This window comes from Apodemus sylvaticus, chromosome 7 (assembly GCF_947179515.1).
Source record: "Apodemus sylvaticus chromosome 7, mApoSyl1.1, whole genome shotgun sequence".
NCBI lineage: Eukaryota > Metazoa > Chordata > Mammalia > Rodentia > Muridae > Apodemus > Apodemus sylvaticus.
In genome coordinates, this window is record NC_067478.1 from 11,256,693 (window position 1) to 11,267,824 (window position 11,132).

Here is an 11,132-nt window from a genome sequence, read left to right on the forward strand (position 1 = left end):
GGGTTTATCTATCTTGTTGATTTTCTCAAAGTACCAGCTCCTGCTTTTGTTGATTTTTTGTATGGTTCTCTTTGTTTCTACTTGATTGATTTCGGCCCTGAGTTTGATGATTTCCTGCCTTCTACTCCTCCTGGGTGAAATAGCTTCTTTTTGTTCCAGGGCTTTCAGGTGTGTCATTAAGCTGGTAATGTGTGCTCTCTCCATTTTCTTTTTGGAGGCACTCAGGGCTATGAGTTTTCCTCTTAGTACTGCTTTCATTGTGTCCCATAGATTTGGGTATGTTGTGTTTTCATTTTCATTGTGTTCTAAAAAGTCTTTAATTTCTTTCTTTATTTCTTCCTTGACCAAAGTATCATTGAGTAGAATATTGTTCAGTTTCCACGTGTATTTGGGTTTTCTGTTGTTTTTGTTGCTATTGAAGATCACTTTTACTCCATAGTGATCTGATAGGAGGCATGGGATTAGTTCGATCTTCTTATATTTGTTGAGGTCTGCCTTGTGTCCAATTATATGGTTGATTTTGGAGAAGGTACCATGAGGTGCTGAGAAAAAGGTATATTCTTTTGCTTTAGGGTGAAATGTTCTATAAATATCAGTCAAATCCAATTGATCCAAAGCTTCAATTAGTTTTACTGTGTCCCTGTTTAGTTTCTGTTTTCCCGATCGGTCCATTGAGGAAAGTGGAGTGTTGAAGTCCCCCACAATTATTGTGTTAGGTGCAATGTGTGCTTTGAGCTTTAGTAAGGTTTCTTTTACGAATGAGGGTGCCCTTGCATTTGGCGCATAGATGTTCAGAATTTGAAGTTCTTCTTGGTGGATTTTTCCTTTGACCAGCAAGAAATGTCCTTCTGTGTCTCTTTTGATGACTTTAGGTTGAAAGTCCATTTTATCTGATATTAGAATGGCTACTCCTGCTCGTTTCCTGTGACCATTGGCTTGTAAGATTGTCTTCCAGCCTTTTACTCTGAAGTAGTTTTTATCTTTGACACTGAGGTGTGTCTCCTGTATACAGCAAATTGTAGGGTCCTGTTGCCTTATCCAGTCTGTTAGTCTATGCCTTTTTATTGGGGAATTGAGACCATTGATGTTAAGAGATATTAGGGAATATTTATTATTACTTCCTGTCATTTTTGATGTTCTTTTTATATTTGAGTGGTTATCTTCTTTTGGGTTTGATGAAGGAAGGTAACTATCTTGCTTTTTCCAGTGTGTAGTTTCCCTCCTTGTATTGGAGTTTTCCTCCTAGTATTCTTTGCAGAGCTGGGTTTGTGGAAAGATATTGTGTGAATTTGGTTTTGTCATGGAATATCTTGGTTTCTCCATCTATGGTGAATGAGAGTTTTGCTGGGTATAGTAGTCTTGGCTGACATTTGTGTTCTCTTAGAGTCTGCATGAGATCTGCCCAGGACCTTCTAGCCTTCATAGTCTCTGGTGAGAAGTCTGGTGTGATTCTGATAGGTCTTCCTTTATATGTTACTTGGCCTTTCTCTCTTACTGCCTTTAATATTCTTTCTTTGTTTAGAGCATTTGGGGTTTTGATTATTATGTGACGGGAGGTATTTCTGCTCAGGTCCAGTCTGTTTGGAGTTCTGTAGGCTTCTTGTATATTCATAGGCATCTCTCTCTTTAAGTTAGGAAAGTTTTCTTCCATAATTTTGTTGAAGATATTTGCTGGCCCTTTCTGTTGTAAATCTTCACTCTCATCTATACCTATAATCCTTAGGTTTGGTCTTCTCATTGTATCCTGGATTTCCTGGATGTTCTGGGATACAAGCTTTTTGCATTTTGCATTTTCTTTGACAGTTGAGTCAATCACTTTTGATTGGCATCTGAGATTCTTTCTTCCATCTCTTGTATTCTGTTGTTTATATTTGCATCTATGGCCCCTGATTTTTTCTCAAGGTTTTCTATCTCCAAAGTTGTCTCCCTTTGTGATTTCTTAGTTGTTTCTACTTCTGTTTTTAGGTCCAAGATGGTTTTGCTCATTTCCATCATTTGTTTGTCTGTGTTTTCCTGTAATTCTTTAAGAGATTTTTGTGTTTCCTCTTTCATGACTTCTGCCTGTTGACTCAAGTTCTCCTGCATTTCTTTAAGTTTTTTTTGCCTTTCTTCTTTATTGGCTTCTATCTCTTGGGCCTTATTCTCCTGCATTTCTTTAAGCGTTTTTTGTGTTTCCATTAAACGGGTTTCTAGCTTATTCATGTTCCCCTGTATTGCTTTAAGAGATTCATTCATGTCCTTTTTGTGTTCTTCTAGCAGCATCATGAACAGTGATTTTAAATCCAAATCTTGTTTCTCTGGTGTGTTGGCATAACCAGGACTTGCTGATGTTGGAGAGTTTGGTTCAGATGCTGCCATATTGCCTAGATTTCTGTTAGTAGTGTTCCTGCGTTTGCCCTTTGCTATCTTGTTCTCTGGAGCTAATTGGTCTTGTCTCCGGCTGGTGTTTCAGCCTCCTGAGAGGCTCTAGGGCTATTTCTGCAACACTGGAGGGCAGGGTTTTCCCTTTTGCAGATTGCTGATGTGCTTTCCTCCTCTTGGGTGCCCTTGCAGCCCTAGTGTTCTTTGCCCCAGATTGTGTCTGTGAGCCAGAAGGTGCCCGTTTGCTCCTTCAGGGAGCGCTGAGGCTGTATGCTGCAGGGACCTTTTCTGTGTGCTGATCTCTCTGCTGGGCAGCAGGACTCCCAACCGGGTTGGTGCACACAAGGCTCGCCTAGCTGCTCAGGCCCTGAGTCTAGGCAAAAGCCTGGCAGGCCAATGTCTGGGCAAAGTTCCCCTCAGCTGTGAGTGTTAATTGGGTCTGTCAGGTGGCTAGGATGGTGGCATGGGCGCGCTCCCTGAGAGTGCTGGGAGAGTCTGCTGGGCTAACGACCTCCTGGCCAGGTCAGCACACAGATGGCCCACCGAGCAGCCCAGGACCTGGGGGCAGTCCAGGGCCTGACCGTCTGAGACCCCTGCTATGTCCGCCTAGGGCTATGCCTGTTAGCCGGTTTGGTTTTGCCTGCTAGGTCTCCCTGGCTTCCCTTAGGCAAAATGGCGGTGGTGCGCCCACTGGCGGGGGGGGGGGGGAACCTCCTGGCCGGGTTTGCACCCTGGTGGACCCCCGATCAGCCCAGGGCCTCGGTGCAGGCCAACGCCCGTCGGGCTTAGACCCCCGCGATGTTGGTCTCGGGTTATATTTGCGTACCTCAGTCTGATTTCTCTGGCGACCGAGAACCAATATGGAGGCCTCGTAACTGACTGGCGGGAGGCAGAGTTCTGATGTGGCTTCTGTGTGGTGAAAGGCGCCTTAAATCCTCCGCTGCTCGCAGCCTGGCTGGCCAGCGATGGCCAGTAGTCGTGGGGCGCAGGGTCTGCCTGGACCCTGTCCGCTTGGTTCTACTACTGATGGCCCTTCCTCTGGACCAGCTGCTGCTGCTGCTGCTGCTGCTGCTGCCGCAGCCCGGAAGTGAGCTATTTTATTTTAATCCCAACTGCCTTGTTCTATGTATCATACCAACTTTCTGAATACAGTAGCAAACTCCAACACTTTGAAGCAGTTTGTAGGTTTTGTTTTGACAAACCTCTACCAAACTGTGTTAGCTTTGTGTCTGTGTGTGATGTCGACACGTGTGCCTGTTTGTGTGGATAAGTACACCTTAGGCCTTTCTCTTTCATCTAGTTTGAGTTAGAATCTCTCGGCATTCACAGTTGACCTAGCAGGCATAAAGTCTTACAAGCGTTATGGCGTTCCTGTCTGTCTGCCTCTCATCTACAGTCCAATCCCTGAGACATGCACGCAGAAATATGTATTACCATGTCAGGCTTTATATCAATTCTTGGCACTTTGACTTGGGTCTTCATGCTTGTGTGGCAGAAACGTTACCTACTGAGCCATCTGACCTTCTCTATATGTTCTAATTAAATGTTCACAAAACACTTGTGTGAAATATTAATCCATTTTTAAATAAGATTTTAAGGTTGTCAATCAATTCAATTTAGCTATTGGCCTAATACTGCTGAACCCCCTCAGAACACCTTCTTGTTTTGAAATGATGTCACCTTATTGTCTTAACATAGGCTTACTATTTTAAAATGTTGTCGCAAACTACATATCACTCAGTTGACTATGTATTATGCATATGCTAATTTAGATCCATATTAAGGACTTGAAGAATTAATACTAGTATCGCATGGACTTTGCTCACCTCAGATAAAATGTTTTTGAGTCTAATCTCATGGCTCCACAGACAATTACATGAAATGTGTTTTCAACAAGATGTATTCTATGTCTGCATTAGAGTTCAATATTCTTCTTAAGTTAGATCTTCAAAGTTTTATAACCACTATATTTTAAAAGATATGTCAGTTTTCTGCTCTTTAAATACCATTACTTTAAGTTCACATTTCTAAGAGTTACTATTTTCTCAAATTTGGTGTCAATGTAACATGGAAAAATCAGTGAATTTTTCAGCATTGAAAAGATTTTAAGTTTAAATGAACCTGGCTTATCTAATGTAGTAATATACCTTGCATACTTTATCCAGGTTCTTTAAAAGCAAGAATCTTGAATATCCATGATATAATGCCCCAAATGAATATAATATATGTGTTGTACACAATAAAATAAATAACTTAATAACATAAATTAATATCCAGATGATATTATCAAGCAAATTGAAGACTTTATTATAATTTATCTGCTGATAAATTCTTATTTGCTCATTTGGGTTTTTTTTTCTGGGATTTTCTATAAAGTCCAGCCATGCCTAGAACTTGCAGCCTTCTGAATACAGAAGTACATTACCATTCCCAGGGTCTTCTGCTCTTTTCCAATATCCAACATTGCAATTTTTCCCTCATTTTAATCTGTGACACTTCCATGGCTTCCACCGCTGTTCATAATCTTAGATACCTTTGAAGAATCCCACATATTCTTACTACAGGACAACTTTTGACTGAGGTTTGTGTGATCCATTCTCAGAACAGGATAGATTTAGCCCCCTTTAGGGAAGTGTATCATAGGAATGAGATGTCTTTTCAGTGGCCTGTAGGATAACAGGATGGTTATATATCTCAGTATTGGTAATAACACATCAAGCATTTGGGCAAGGTGATACTTGCTGGATTTTTTTCCACTGCAAATGTTTTGTCTTATGCTCTTGCAGTTACCAAGCATTTGTAGGATATATACATTAGACTATGTGAATAATGAGTTTCTCACGAAATTTAATCCCTGAATGGTACCATCCATGATTTAATCCTGCCCTAGTAATTCCCAATAGAGTGTTCCTCTGATGTTACTTAATGTACTCATCAATCTCTATTTATATCCATTCGTGTGTTAATTTTATTGTTATCAAACCAAATGTCGTACTCATATACACATAATAAGACTAAAATTGTTCCAGTCATTTCAATTTGGTTTCTTAGTGATACTTCTGCTTAGCTTTAATCCTGTATTCAAAGTATTTCCCTATCTTTTTGCTGACTTTTGAGTTTTTGACTGTTATAAATTATTCTCTGATCTTTCCCTCTTTAATAGAGAGCCACGATTCTGTATTAATACTGAATTTTAGTTTAAAGTGTGATTTTTTAGCAAGTTTTTCAAGATAATTTTTTCTTCTGTAGTTATTGTACTAATTTCATTTTCTGTTGCTGTATAAAATACTTCTGTGAAAGTGCATTAAAGGAAAAATATTTAGGTCTGTTCCAAGTTATAGTCTGTCCTGGGTGTATAGGAGAGTCAGGACATCCAGGAGCTTGAAGCACTACTCATATTATATCTGCAGTCAGAAAATAGAGCAATGAATGATTGTGTGTTACCTCACCTTTTCTACTTTTATACACCCCAGGATGCCCTGTCTAGAGAATGGTGACACCTACAGTGGAAGAGTCTTTCTACCTCCATTAATATAATCAAGATAGTTTCCCACGGGCATCCAAAAAGTCCATCTTCCTGTTCTGTTCCCATTCTTCCCATTGGCTCTATCCTAGGAAGAGACACTTCCATTGGTTTTTTTTTTTTAACAACTTTGACACTTATGAAGAACATCAGACAGCTATTTCATAAAATATCCTTTAGTTGATGTTTGCCTTAATGTTTTCTCATAACTAAAAAGTGCTTTTGTTTTTCTTTCATTTAAGATACGGTAATGTAGAAAGGATACATCTCAGGGAATGTGTCTATCGCAAAGACACACACCCAGTTTTATCATACTGAGTTCTCACAACATCTATAACTTGCAAATGCCACAGGAGGAAAACCCTGAGACCAGACTCACCTGGTCCAAGTTCACACAACAAACATCTAGTAAAAGTGAGACTCACACTCAAACTTTTTTTTTTTTTTTTTTACATATAGCACTCAAAATCTTTTCTTTTTTTTTTATTCGATATAATTTATTTACATTTCAAATGACTTCCCCTTTTCTAACCCCCCCCCACTCCCCGAAAGTCCCGTAAGCCCCCTTCTCTTCCCCTGTCCTCCCACCCACCCCTTCCCACTTCCCCGTTCTGGTTTTGCTGAGTACTGTTTCACTGAGTCTTTCTAGAACCAGGGGCCCCTCCTCCTTTCTTCTTGTACCTCATTTGATGTGTGGATTATGTTTTGGGTATTCCAGTTTTCTAGGTTAATATCCACTTAATAGTGAGTGCATACCATGATTCACCTTTTGAGTCTGGGTTACCTCACTTAGTATGATATTCTCTAGCTCCATCCATTTGCCTAAGAATTTCATGAATTCATTGTTTCTAATGGCTGAATAGTACTCCATTGTGTAGATATACCACATTATTTGCATCCACTCTTCTGTTGAGGGATACCTGGGTTCTTTCCAGCATCTGGCAATTATAAATAGGGCTGCTATGAACATAGTAGAACATGTATCCTTATTACATGGTGGGGAGTCTTCTGGGTATATGCCCAGGAGTGGTATAGCAGGATCTTCTGGAAGTGAGGTGCCCAGTTTTCAGAGGAACCGCCAGACTGATTTCCAGAGTGGTTGTACCAATTTGCAACCCCACCAGCAGTGGAGGAGTGTTCCTATTTCTCCACACCCTCTCCAACACCTGTTGTCTCCTGAATTTTTAATCTTAGCCATTCTGACTGGTGTAAGATGAAATCTTAGGGTTGTTTTGATTTGCATTTCCCTAATGACTAATGAAGTTGAGCATTTTTTAAGATGCTTCTCCGCCATCCGAAGTTCTTCAGGTGAGAATTCTTTGTTTAACTCTGTACCCCATTTTTAATAGGGTTGTTTGGTTTTCTGGAGTCTAACTTCTTGAGTTCTTTATATATATTGGATATTAGCCCTCTATCTGATGTAGGATTGGTGAAGATCTTTTCCCAATTTGTTGGTTGCCGATTTGTCCTCTTGACGGTGTCCTTTGCCTTACAGAAACTTTGTAATTTTATGAGGTCCCATTTGTCAATTCTTGCTCTTAGAGCATACGCTATTGGTGTTCTGTTCAGAAACTTTCTCCCTGTACCGATGTCCTCAAGGGTCTTCCCCAGTTTCTTTTCTATTAGCTTCAGAGTGTCTGGCTTTATGTGGAGGTCCTTGATCCATTTGGATTTGAGCTTAGTACAAGGAGACAAGGATGGATCAATTCGCATTCTTCTGCATGCTGACCTCCAGTTGAACCAGCACCATTTGTTGAAAAGGCTATCTTTTTTCCATTGGATGTTTTCAGCCTCTTTGTCGAGGATCAAGTGGCCATAGGTGTGTGGGTTCATTTCTGGATCTTCAATCCTGTTCCATTGATCCTCCTGCCTGTCACTGTACCAATACCATGCAGTTTTTAACACTATTGCTCTGTAGTATTGCTTGAGGTCAGGGATACTGATTCCCCCAGATTTTCTTTTGTTGCTGAGAATAGTTTTAGCTATCCTGGGTTTTTTGTTGTTCCAGATGAATTTGATAATTGCTCTTTCTAACTCTGTGAAGAATTGAGTTGGGATTTTGATGGGTATTACATTGAATCTGTATAGTGCTTTAGGCAAAATGGCCATTTTAACTATATTGATTCTACCGATCCATGAGCATGGGAGGTTTTCCCATTTTTTGAGGTCTTCTTCCATTTCCTTCTTCAGAGTCTTGAAGTTCTTGTCATACAGATCTTTCACATGTTTGGTAAGAGTCACCCCAAGATACTTTATACTGTTTGTGGCTATTGTGAAGGGGGTCATTTCCCTAATTTCTTTCTCAGCCTGCTTATCCTTTGAGTATAGGAAGGCCACTGATTTGCTGGAGTTGATTTTATAACCTGCCACTTTGCTAAAGTTGTTTATCAGCTGTAGGAGCTCTCTAGTGGAGTTCTTTGGGTCACTTAGGTAGACGATCATGTCGTCTGCAAATAATAATAGTTTGACTTCTTCCTTTCCAATTTGTATCCCTTTGACCTCCTTATGTTGTCGAATTGCCCAAGCTAGTACCTCAAGTACAATATTGAAAAGATAAGGAGAAAGGGGGCAGCCTTGTCTGGTCCCTGATTTCAGTGGGATTGCTTCAAGTTTCTCTCCATTTAGTTTGATGCTGGCTACCGGTTTGCTGTATATTGCTTTTACTATGTTTAGGTATGGGCCTTGAATTCCTGTTCTCTCCAAGACTTTAAGCATGAAGGGATGCTGAATTTTGTCAAATGCTTTTTCAGCATCCAATGAAATGACCATGTGGTTTTGTTCTTTGAGTTTGTTTATGTAGTGGATTGTATTGATGGATTTCCATATATTGAACCAACCCTGCATTCCCGGGATAAAGCCTACTTGGTCATGGTGGATGATCGTTTTGATGTGTTCTTGGATTCGGTTGGCAAGAATTTTATTGAGTATTTTTGCATCTATGTTCATAAGGGAAATTGGTCTGAAGTTCTCTTTCTTTGTTGGATCTTTTTGTGGCTTTGGTATCAGAGTAATTGTGGCTTCGTAGAAGGAATTGGGTAGTGTTCCTTCTGTTTCTATTTTGTGGAATAGTTTGAAGAGTATTGGTGTTAACTCTTCTTTGAAGGTCTGGTAGAATTCTGCACTGAAGCCATCTGGTCCTGTGCTTTTTTTGGTTGGAAGATTTTCTATGACTCCTTCTATTTCTTTAGGCATTATGGGACTGTTTAGATGGTCTAGTTGGTCCTGATTTAATTTTGGTATTTGGTATCTGTCAAGGAAATTGTCCATTTCCTCCACATTCTCCAGTTGTGTTGAGTACAGGCTCTTGTAGTAGGATCTGATGATTTTTTGGATTTCCTCAGTTTCCGTTGTTATATCTCCCTTTTCATTTCTAAGTTTGTTAATTTGGATACTTTCTCTGTGCCCTTTGGTCAGTCTGGCTAAGGGTTTATCTATCTTGTTGATTTTCTCAAAGAACCAGCTCCTGGTTTTGTTGATTTTTTGTATGGTTCTCTTTGTTTCTACTTGATTGATTTCGGCCCTGAGTTTGATGATTTCCTGCCTTCTACTCCTCCTGGGCGAAACTTTTATCTTTTACTTTTTAGAAAATATATAGTTACTTATCAATTCATGTGTGTGTGTGTGTAACATGTGGAAGTCAGAAAACAACCTCTGTTGATCAGTTCTCCCCCCTCCACAGTGTGGGCTTGTGGGTCCTCCACAAGCCTTGAACTCATGTCTTCAGGCTTAATGAGAGCCCTCCTCTGTTTGAGATGTTTCTTATTCTGCTAATAACAGATTCAAGAACCTGTTTTTATAGAAGACACTAGATACTGAGTACCAGAAATCACAGTTTGTTAATTCAAAGCTTCAAGGAAACATGGAAAATGTGACCTCTGTGCCAACTGTGAATTAAGAGTAAACTATTATGTGTGTACATACATACTAACTTCCTAACTTCAAGTTAATAATAATGGAAATGATTGTATAATAGTTAATAGCTAACCAGACATGTGAATAGAGATGTAGTTAGCTGCATACTACGTTGATTTCAGTCACACACACACACACAATGTTTGATAGTTATTTTCTGAACCTATAACAGTTCAAATGTCAATACAAATATGACCTTTCTTATAGCAATATTGTTTGATCTTGAGTTTTCAATTTATCCAAAAGCCCAGTGTCTATAGGGTTTTTTCAGAAAAAGTGACTGAATAATAACAGAAAAACCTGCTGTAATTTAGAAACACAACAATTTTAAATTCCAACATACTAATGATAAGTGGAGCATGGAATTTTCAACATATTTTGTGGGTGACTAATATGATTATTTCATTTCTTCTGTGTTGAAATATTGAAATAATGTTTCTAATAACTATCCAACCAAGATAGTCATAAAGATTATCAAATACCACAGAGGCCAGAGTTGCTTTGTTCTAGATCACATGTCTCATGTCTGTTAAAAATGCGACTCACCCTCAGGCTTACCTTGCTTCAGGTGCCACCCCTCACCATCATCCTAACACAGGACCATCTGCTACCATGAGGGTCAGCCCTATGGCACATGGTCCAGACATGGATGAACTGCTCCGTGATTGATTAAGAACCACTGCTGAGCTGACTAGCACTGTTGTGAATAATGCTATCATTAATCATATCTGGGTAAATCAGCTTCCTGTGTTTGCACATCTTGCTTTTTCATCATTTTGCTCCTTCCTTGTCAAACTGGGTTACTTCACATGGTACAATGGTACACAGAGACCCCCAAACTTGCTTGATTAAAACTTGGATGTTGTGTCTGTGATGCCATCAACAACTGAGGCTAGGAGAGGAGCCATGTCACCGAGCCCTGCTGTATAACAGTCTCCAGGAGAAGAGTTTCCTCCTTCATGGCAGCGTCATCGTGGTTGTCATCTCAACAGGAAGGATGAAGACAGCCTTCATCAGACTTCCAGACAGGCCTGCCCTACAAGTAGTGCCCTGATTTCTCACATGGGAAACCCATTTTTTGAAATGTAATATTGGCATGTTTGTTTTGTCTTGGAACAGAAGCTAGAATTCTTGGTTGTGGAGCCATTAATTCTCTGTTAAATTCTATTCATAAAAGGCAGCCATTTTTCCCCCACTCTTTTGCTTATTCTTGTTGTCAGGCAAGAACGGAGGATACAGAGGAAGAGTCCATTGTGATAAGCTACAATTCATTTCCAGATAAGATTAGAAACCATACTGAGACTTACTTTAAGAGATTCACGTTTAAAACATTTAA